The sequence below is a fragment of the Piliocolobus tephrosceles genome, chromosome 15, assembly GCF_002776525.5.
Source record: "Piliocolobus tephrosceles isolate RC106 chromosome 15, ASM277652v3, whole genome shotgun sequence".
Lineage (NCBI taxonomy): Eukaryota > Metazoa > Chordata > Mammalia > Primates > Cercopithecidae > Piliocolobus > Piliocolobus tephrosceles.
In genome coordinates this window covers 100,933,498-100,943,293 of record NC_045448.1, presented here as the reverse complement: position 1 = coordinate 100,943,293, position 9,796 = coordinate 100,933,498, and positions in this window count along the sequence as shown.

The following is a 9,796-nucleotide window of genomic DNA, read 5'->3' as shown; positions in this document are numbered from 1 at the left end:
AGAGGCCCCACACAAGGACCTGGCGGTACAAATGAATGGGGAGAAGTCCTGACAGGGTACAAAGAAGGACTTAAAAGGTCTAGCCAGGTAATTCCTCACTAAAGAACCCAGGCTACTCTGCTCTGCTTTCTAGACATCTTCCCCTGGAAGTTATTAATGGAAAGTTGTTATTAGCTAAAATATCATTAAAAATTGACAACATGGGATTGCAGTAGTTGAGAAACAGGCTTCTTGGGCCAGATGTGGCTCACACCTGTAATCACAGTGCTTTGAGAGGCTAAGGTGGGAGAATCACTTTAGGCTGGGAGTTCCAGACCAGCCTGGGCAACATATCAAGACCCCACCATTACAAAATATAAAAGGAAAAGAAAAGGCTCCTTCTTTATCCTACCCATTTCTTTAACCCACTGCCAACACTACAGGATTCAAAGCCAAGCAGAGGGAAAAGGGAAGGAGTACTAGGACGAGCCACACCCTCTGCCAGCTCCATTTACATTGTACCTCCTCAGCTGCAAGTACAGCCTTGTTTGTGTGAGGGCAGTAAATTTGATCTGGATATAACATTCAAGTTGTATACAAAAAAAGACCAATGTTAATTACTGGAAACCACTGAAAAGTAAAGGTTTGGCATCTGCCCTAGGTATTATTATGTGATGGAAAAGATTCAACAAAGCAGAAAGTGAAAAACACTGAAAGTGATAAATACGATGTGTATTCAGTAATCCCCTTCCCTATGAGGAATACCTTCTAAGGTCCCCAGTGGATTCTTGAAACCACAGGTAGTGCTAAATCCTATATATACTATATTTCATCCTGTACATATGTAGCTATGATAAAGTTTAATTTATAAATCAGGTACAGTAAAAGACTGAATACAATAACAAATAATAAAATAGAACAATAATACAAATACAGTTGATCCTTGACTAAAGAATAATAATGGGGGGCCAATCCCTCACATAATAAAAAATCTGTGTGCAACTTTCGACTCCCCACTTAACTCTCAGTAGCCTACTGTTGACCAGAAGCCTTACTGATAACATAAACAGTTTACATACACATATTTTGGATGTTATTTATTATATACTGTATTCTTACAATAAATTAAGCTACAGAATAAGATGTTGTTAAGAATATAAGGAAGAAGAGATATATTTACTCTTCTTTAAGTGGAAATGAATCTTCATCCTCAGCGTTTTCACATTGAGTAGGCTGAGGAGGGGGAGGAAAAGGACAAGTTGGTCTTGCTGTCTCGAGGGTGGCAGAGATGGAGCAAAAACTGTGCAAGTGGAGCTGTGTTCAAACCAGCGTTGTGTGAGGCTCAACTGTAAACTGCAATAGAAGTTAAGTGAATGTGGTCTGTCTCTCTCTCTCTGTCTCTCTTTGTCTCGCTCTCGCGCACATGCACAACATTATCTTATTGCATGTAATATTTTTGGAACACGGTTTACCTCTAGTAACTGAAACGTGGAAGGCAAAACCATGGATATGTGGGAGCTACGGTACTTTTTACAACAAAGGGTAAAACGCTTAAGTCTCAAATAAAAGTCAGATGAAATCTAAATTGTCATCTTGGCTTCACCCACAAATCGTTGGGCAAGTCTCTTCTCTTTGTGCCTCATTAGTAAATTGGACAAATGATGTTCTACTTTACCAAGCAGACAAAACTCTGAAGATGATAAGATACATTGTCATTTGTATTATAATGTAGCTGGCACATAATAAAGTTATTGTTTACTCTTAACTTTATTGAGTTAATAGTAAATTGACAATAGTAATAGTAAGTTGCAGTTTACTTTTGCTGTAAACAAATTACCACAAACTTAATAGCATTAAGACAGTACACATCTAGTAGCTTGCAGAGTTCTGTAGGTTAGAATTGGAGCCAGGTGCTCTGCTTAGGGCTTCACAAAGCCAAAATCAAGGTGTCTTCCAAGCTGGATGGACTCTATCTGGAGTCTGTGAAGGAAAATTCATAAGCAAAACTTATTCAGGTACTTGGCCAAACTCAGTTCAGTTTCTCGCAGATGCAGGATTGAAGCCCCTATTTCTTTGTTAGTAGTCTGCTAAGGGTAGTTTCTAAAGGCCATAAAGGCTACCTGCATTCCTTGATACCGGGCCACCTCCCTTTCCAAAGCCAGAATCTGCACATTGAGGACATGCTTTTAATCTCTGACTTCCTCTTCCACCAGGGAAAACTTTATGCTTTTAAAGCCTTCACCTCATTGGGTCAGGCATCACTGAAAAATCTCTATATCTTAGGATCAACTGATTTGTAACTTTCATTACGTTTGCAAAATCTCTTCACAGTAACGTATGCTTGACTGAGCAGGGCATGAGAAAACTGGAGACACCTTTAGAATTCTGCATACCACAGTAAATAGGCATTTCAGTTTATTTTCTAAATTATATCATACCATCAAATTGACCAGTAATTAAGTTAACTTTCATGGATAAAATAAATAAATGAGAAAGGTGGATGAAAACAGGAAATTTTATTCTATTAATACAGATAATAATTAATTTGTATAACTATGAATGAGTTTGTTTTCACAAACTCTTAATTATAAAATGACTCATGGTGAGATGGATAAATATCTGCGTATGGGAGAAAATTATCAGATAATTCTGAAATGCAGGTATAATCCCATATTTTTCTTCATTAAAAATATAAAATTTACAGTATATTTCCATAGTAATGTATGCTTGTTAAATAAAATACCCCCAAACTTTTCAAAAATGAGTGACTTGCATAACCATTGAATTTCAATAAATGACATTTTCTTCTGCAATACTTTCACAGAAAGACCTTTTCATAAACAAACCATCAGGTATGTTAAATTGACAACAGATTTTCACAATAGACTATACACTCAAAGCAAGGTCTAAATAATTAAAAGTTTTTGTGGATTTTTTCAATGATCATGTGTGTGTTTGTATAAGATGTTTTAAAGATTACAAAATGATCTTACACACATTACCCTTTTTAATTGCTTTATATAAAATTATTCTTTACTCCATAACTTCTCCAACCCCTCTGCTACCAAACTAGGCTTCGTAAATTTGTTAATGTCTTGATTTTGCTCTAAAACATACAAAGTATTTTTTGGAAGCTCATATTTAATGACCTTCCAAATTACTAAATTTTAGGTGTATCTGAGTTAAACTTGAGATGGAGTGTCTCCTTCACAGGTCTGGTGGAAAAATGATCACAATGTATTTGGTGTTGCTGTTGTTTTGTTTTGTTTCTGATGGTTTCAGCAACGTTTCAGGGCTCCTTTGTCCAATTCTCACTGTTCACGACTATTTTCATGGCCAGAACTTTACTCAGTCTCTTTTCTTCTCTTGATCCTCCTTTTCTCTAGGACTCTATTCTGCTGGCAGTTGCCTGTGTGGGGGTGGAAAACCTCTGAGTAGTCAACAAGCTTTTCTCAAAAGTTTAACATTAACAAGGACTTTTTTTATACTTCTAATTTTCTCCCATGGCCCCAAATTTCTGTTTCCTTAACTTCCCAACATGTAGAGCCTTAGGTCTGTGGTTGTGAAATCACATGCTCATGTTAAGTGTGGAAGCATATGGGAAGTTTAAATAAGTTTGTAAAAGAACCCAAGGGAAGTCAGCCTTGGAGACAGACAGGGCATGGATCATAAACCCTCCCTGGCAGGATACTGTCTATAAGCATGTCTGTGTGCTTGAAAATCCTTGGGTAAATTTTTAATAAATTAAAGCATCGGACCCTAATTTGTAAATAGCATGTCTTCAAAATTGTTAACATTAACAATGAATAGAAGCATAAAATTACTTTAAAATGAGAAAGAAAGGGATAGGGAGAGTAATGAAAGTGGGGCCATAATGTGCTAGTTAAAAAATCTGTGTCTGGAGTCAGGACAACCAAAATCAAAGCTGATCACCACCAGGTACCAGATATAGGACTTTGGGTAAATTTCACAACTTTTTTGAGACTTGCTTTTCTTATTTGGAAAACGGGGATGATAATATTTAAAATATAATATTTGTATTTTTAAAAAACAATATATTAATCCTTGAAATGATGAAGAAAAAAATAAGATCTATTTAAATACACAATAATATTTTTCATTTAATGTCATTTTTGGAGTGTCCATGTATCACTAGCCAGTAGAAAACAAATTTTGTCATTTCATAGAAACTGTATTGCATTTTCTCAACAAAATAAAAGACTTAATTGTTTTCCAAAACTATCTTAACCATTTAAAATATTGGATCTTATGAGTTGATAGCAAATATAGAATTAAGCTCCATATTTAAAATTAGTAAAATGTTACTTTGAGGATGTTAAGCAAAAGGATTCCAGTATAAGCATAAATAATGAATACTGCACGTGCTTACAGGGCCACATAATGTTCCATTTTGGTTGGTCCACCCTGTGCTATGGCAAACAATTCATTTTAATCAGCTGGAGTATTCTGCGGAAACATGGGTTTTCACCAGTCCACATTCTTTTAAATATATCGGTTTTTAATCACTTAAGAAAACAAAAAGGTATGAAACGGGTGTTGGCCGGGTGCGGTGGCTCACATCTGTAATCCTGGTACTTTGGGAGGCTGAGGCGGGTGGATCACCTGAGGTCAGGAGTTCGAGACCAGCCTGACCAACTTTTGAAACCCCGTCTCTACTAAAAATACAAAAATTAGCTGGGTATGGCAGTGGGCAACTGTAATCCCAGCTACTTGGGAGGCTAAGGCAGGAGAGTCACTTGAACCTGGGAGGCGAAGGTTCCTGTGAGCAGAGATTGTACCATTGTATTTCAGTCTGGGCAACACAGCGAGGCTCCATCTGAAAAAAAAAAAAAAAAAAAAAGAAGAAGAAATGGGTGTTAATGGATGACTAGAAACCTTATTCATCTATTGCCTTTTTACTGACAAACATATCACTCAGAAAGTGACAGTTATGTATGATGGTTAATTTCATGTGTCAACTTCCATTGGCTAAGAGGTTGCTAGATAGGTGGTAAAATATTTGTTCTGGATGTGTCTGTGAAGGTGTTCTGTTGAAGAGATTAGTATTTGAGTCAGTAAATTTAGTAAATAAGGTCTGACCTCATCAATGTAAGCAGGTTTCATCCAATCTGTTGAAGATCTGAATAGAGCAAAAAGTTGGAAGGAGGGTGAATTTTCTCTCATCTGAAGCTGGAGTATCCATCTTCTGGCCTTGGACATCTGAAATCTTGGCTCTCAGGCCTTTAAGCTCTGGGACTTATCCCTCCTCTCATAATAAATCTCTCTCTCTCTCTCCATCCATATACATGTTTTGTTTCTCTGGAGAACCCTGACTAATACCATTTGTCAGGTAGGAAAACACATTCCATAAATCTTCAAGTGTTTGTTGAGCTCTCTGTTCTTGGGATTCATTCACATAAAAAAAATTTCACCTCCTCTTTTACTGGTTCATATTCTTGCCTTAGCTTTCTGGTTAAAAAAGAAAAGAAACGAAGAAGAAAAAGCAGAAGAATATATAGTAAAATAATATTAAGGCTAAAACATAGTATGACAATCAGATTAAAAAGTTTCTGTTAAAAAAGAATACAAGTACAATTACAAAAAAGGCCCGGAGGTAAAAGACAGGTAATTTTACAGCATTAAAGATACTTTTCTGTTTGAGTTTATAAAAACTATGTAAATATATTTCTTAAAAATTATGTGGGCTGGCAAGCTCATTTTCCTTGATAATCCATTAAGTCCTTTCACATAAAGGACTGTATAAAATACCAGGATCTCAATCGGAAGAGAGTGAATGGGAAATTCAGTCACATGGGAAATTGAAATTTTAAAAAGAAATGTTGACACACCCAATGGGGAGATTCATTGTAAAATAGATTTTACATTATTTATGAATATTGTAAGTGGTTTTCTTTTCATTTTTAACTTAAAGAACAGCTTTTATGTGACCCCAATTATTTATCTGGAGAACAACATATCAAGAAGAGTTAACTTTACAGAAATAGGAGTAAAGTGAGTAATATTTAAGCTTGCATGTCCCATTTGTGATTAAAATGCAACCAAGTTAGGAATGTGGAGAATAAGTACTGCTCTGCACAGCCTATGCCAAGCAGTAGCATGTGATAGAAATGATAGAAATAGATGGGGCGCAGTGGCTCATGCCTGGAATCCCAGAACCTTGGGAGGCTAAGGCAGGAAGATCCTTTGAGTCCAGGAATTCAAGACCAGCCTGGACAATATATCAAGACTTCATTTCTACAAAACAAACAAACAAACAAACACTCAAAACAGCTGGGTGTGGTGGGGCCCACCTGTAGTCCCAATTACTCAGGCAACTGAAGTGGGAAGATGGCTTGAGCCCAGCAGTTGGAGGCTGCAGTGAGCTGTGATCACATCATTGCACTCCAGTCTGGGTGAGAGAATGAGACCTAAAAAGAGAAAAGAAAGAAAGAAGGAAAGAAAAAGAGGAAAGAGAAGGAAGGAAGGAAGGAAGGAGGGAGGGAGGAGGGAAGAAAAGAAGGAAGAAAGGGAGGGAGGAAGGAAGGAAGGAAAAAGAAGGAAAGAAAGAAAGAAAATGATACTTAAAATAATTTGTACTAGCACCACGGTGGAACTCCTGTAGGATGAAACAATAAAAGATACTAATTGTGCTGTGTTGAATAAGGGCCTCCTAATGATGTTCATGTCCTAATCCGCAGGAACCATGAATATGTTACTGGACATAATGAAAGGGACTTCACAGATTTGACTAATTTAATCATTTGAATTGGGGCATTACCCTGGATTGGCTGGGTGGGACTGACATAATCACTGGGATCTTTGTAGTGTAGGAGGCAGGAAGATCAAGGTCAGTAATAGGAGATGGAATGATGGAAACGAGATTGGAGTGATACAAGAAAGGGACCATGAACAGGTAATGCAGGTGGCCACTAGGAGCTGAAAAGATCAGGGAATGGATTTTCTGCTCATAACCTCCAGAGGAACGCAACTCAGTTGATACCTTGATTTTAGATCTTGATCTCTAGAGATGTAAGAGAATTAGTTTGTCTTAAGTCACCAAATCTATGAGAATTTGTTGCGCCAGAAGTGGAAAACTAATACACCAGTATTGATATGTCTATATGATTGAAATTATATTTTCTCATATTGGCAGATATTTCTGAAATTAAAATGATGACTGATAAAATTATTTTCCAGGGGAATTTTTATGGTCTTGGGAAGAGATTTGTACTCCAAATAACAAAATTGAAATAAAAATAAATAAATGCAGTAATAGCCTCATTTATCAAGCACATTCTTATGTTTCAGGTACTCTGCTAATCTTTTAAATTGTATTAACGCATTTAATTGAATTCTCACACAGCAATATGAGCTAAGTGTCAATGTCCATTTTACATAGATAAGAAAATGAGGTCTAGAGAGGGAGTTAAGCTAGTCAATAGGAAAGTTTCCAGTGCTGGGGCTGAGTGTCCATCATTTGGGAGTGGGATTGGGAGAGTAAGGGAGAAATAACCTTTTACAGAAATAAGCTTTTTAAAAAATGTTTCATTCTAGAATGAAAGATAAAATACATCACTTTTTTTTTTTTGTCAGCACTTGCCACTTAAGAAAAAAAGGTTGGGAGAGCATTCTCCATTAATTGTAGGGTATCTTCAAGGATAGCTTTAAATATCTCACTGTAAAGTTCATTTTTAATGTAGTATTGACATTGGAAACCAATCCATTGGATAATTGTGATTTTTCTGCCACTATAAATCTGTCATCAAAGTCAGTTTTATGGCATAAGGATATTCCTTTACACTTATTTCGCAACTGCTTTTAGATATGCTATCATTTTGCACATATGTCTACATTATAGGCATATCTTACTTTATTGTGGTTGACTTTGTTGCTTTTCACAGATACTGAGTTTTTATTTTATTTTATTTTTTTTTAATTGAAGGTTTGTGGAAACCCTGCATCCAGCAAGTCTATTGGCACCATTTTCCCAGCAGTATGTGCTAGCTTTGTATCCATGTCACGTTTTGGTAAGTCTTGCAGTAGTTCACAGTTTTTCATTATTGCTATATCTGTTATGGTGATCTGTGATTGGTGATCTTTGCTGTTTCCGTTGCGAATGTTTTGGGACACCAGGAACAACACCCTTTTAAAATGGCAAAATTAGTTGATAAAATTGTATACACTGACTGCTCCATCCATCGGTTGTTCTCTCCTCTCTCTCCCTTTCTTCTTCTGGCCTCTGTATTCCCTGACATGCAAAAGTATTGAAATTAGGTCAGTTAATAACCCTACAGAGGTCTCCAAGTGTTCAGGATAAAAGAAGATCTGCATGTCTCTCACGTTAAGCCAAAGGATAGAAATAATTAAGCTTAGCAAGGAAGGCACAAGATAAGCCAAAAGCTAGACTACTTGTGCCAAACAGCCAAGTTGTAAATGCAAAAACAAACAAAAAATGAAAAAAGAAATAACAAAAGAAAAGGAAAAAAAAAAACCTTCTTGAAGGAAATTAAAAGTGCTACTCTAGTCTGTAGTGAACCCAGCAGAAGCATAAAGTGAAACAGCCTGATTGCTGGTATGGAGAAAGTCTGACTTGCCTGGATAGAAGATCAAAACAGCTACAACACTGCCTTAAGCCGAAGCCTGATCCAGAGCAAGACCCTAACTTTCTTCAATTCTATAAAGGCTAAAAGAGGTGAGGAAGCTGCAAAAGAAAAGTTTAAAGCTAGCAGAGATTGCTTCATAAGGTTTAAAGAAAGAAGTCATCTCCGTAATATAAAATGTGAAGCATCAAGTGCTGATGTAGAAACTGTGTAATCCAGAAGATTAAGTTAAGATAATTGATTAAGGTGGCTACACTAAACAACATATTTTCAATTAGGTGAAACTGCCTTCTAATGAAAGAAGATGCCTTCTAGGACTTTCATAAATAGAGAGGTCAAAGCCTATCTTCAAAGCTTTGAAGGGCAGGCTGACTCTCCTGTTACGGGCTAATGCAGCTGGTGACTTTAAGTTGAAGACAATGCTCATTTACCATTCAAAAACTTTTAGCAAACTATCACAAGAAGAGAAAACCAAACACCACATGTTCTCACTCATAGGTGGGAACTGAACAATGAGCTCACTTGGACTCGGGAAGGGGAACATCACACACTGGGGCCTATCATGGGGAGGGGGGAGGGGGGAGGGATTGCATTGGGGAGTTATACCTGATATAAATGATGAATTGATGGGTGCTGACGAGTTGATGGGTGCAGCACACCAACATGGCACATGTATACATATGTAACAAACCTGCACGTTATGCACATGTACCCTAGAACTTAAAGTATAATAAAAAAAAAAAAAAAACTTTTAGGACCCTTAAACCTTATGCTAAATCTCCTCTGCCTGTGCTCTATCAATGGAATAACAAAGATGGGATGACAGCTCATCTGCTTAAAACATGGTTTACTAAATATTTTAAGCCCATGATCCAAATCTACTGCTAAGAAAAAAAGTTTTATTTCAAATTATTACTGCTCAATGACAATGCACCTAGATTTCCAAGAGGTCCAATAGAGATGTACAAGGAGATTAATGTTTTCACGCCTGTTGGCACAACATTCATACTTTAGCCCATAGATCAAGAAGTAAATTTGACTTTTAAGTCTGATTATTTAAGAAATACATTTTGTAAGGCTACAGGTGCCATACACAGGGATTCCTCTTACAGATTTGAGCAAAACAAGTTGAAAACCATCTGGAAAGGATTCACCATTCCAGATGCCATTAAGAACATTCTTAATTCGTAGGAGGAGGTCAAATATTTAACATTAAC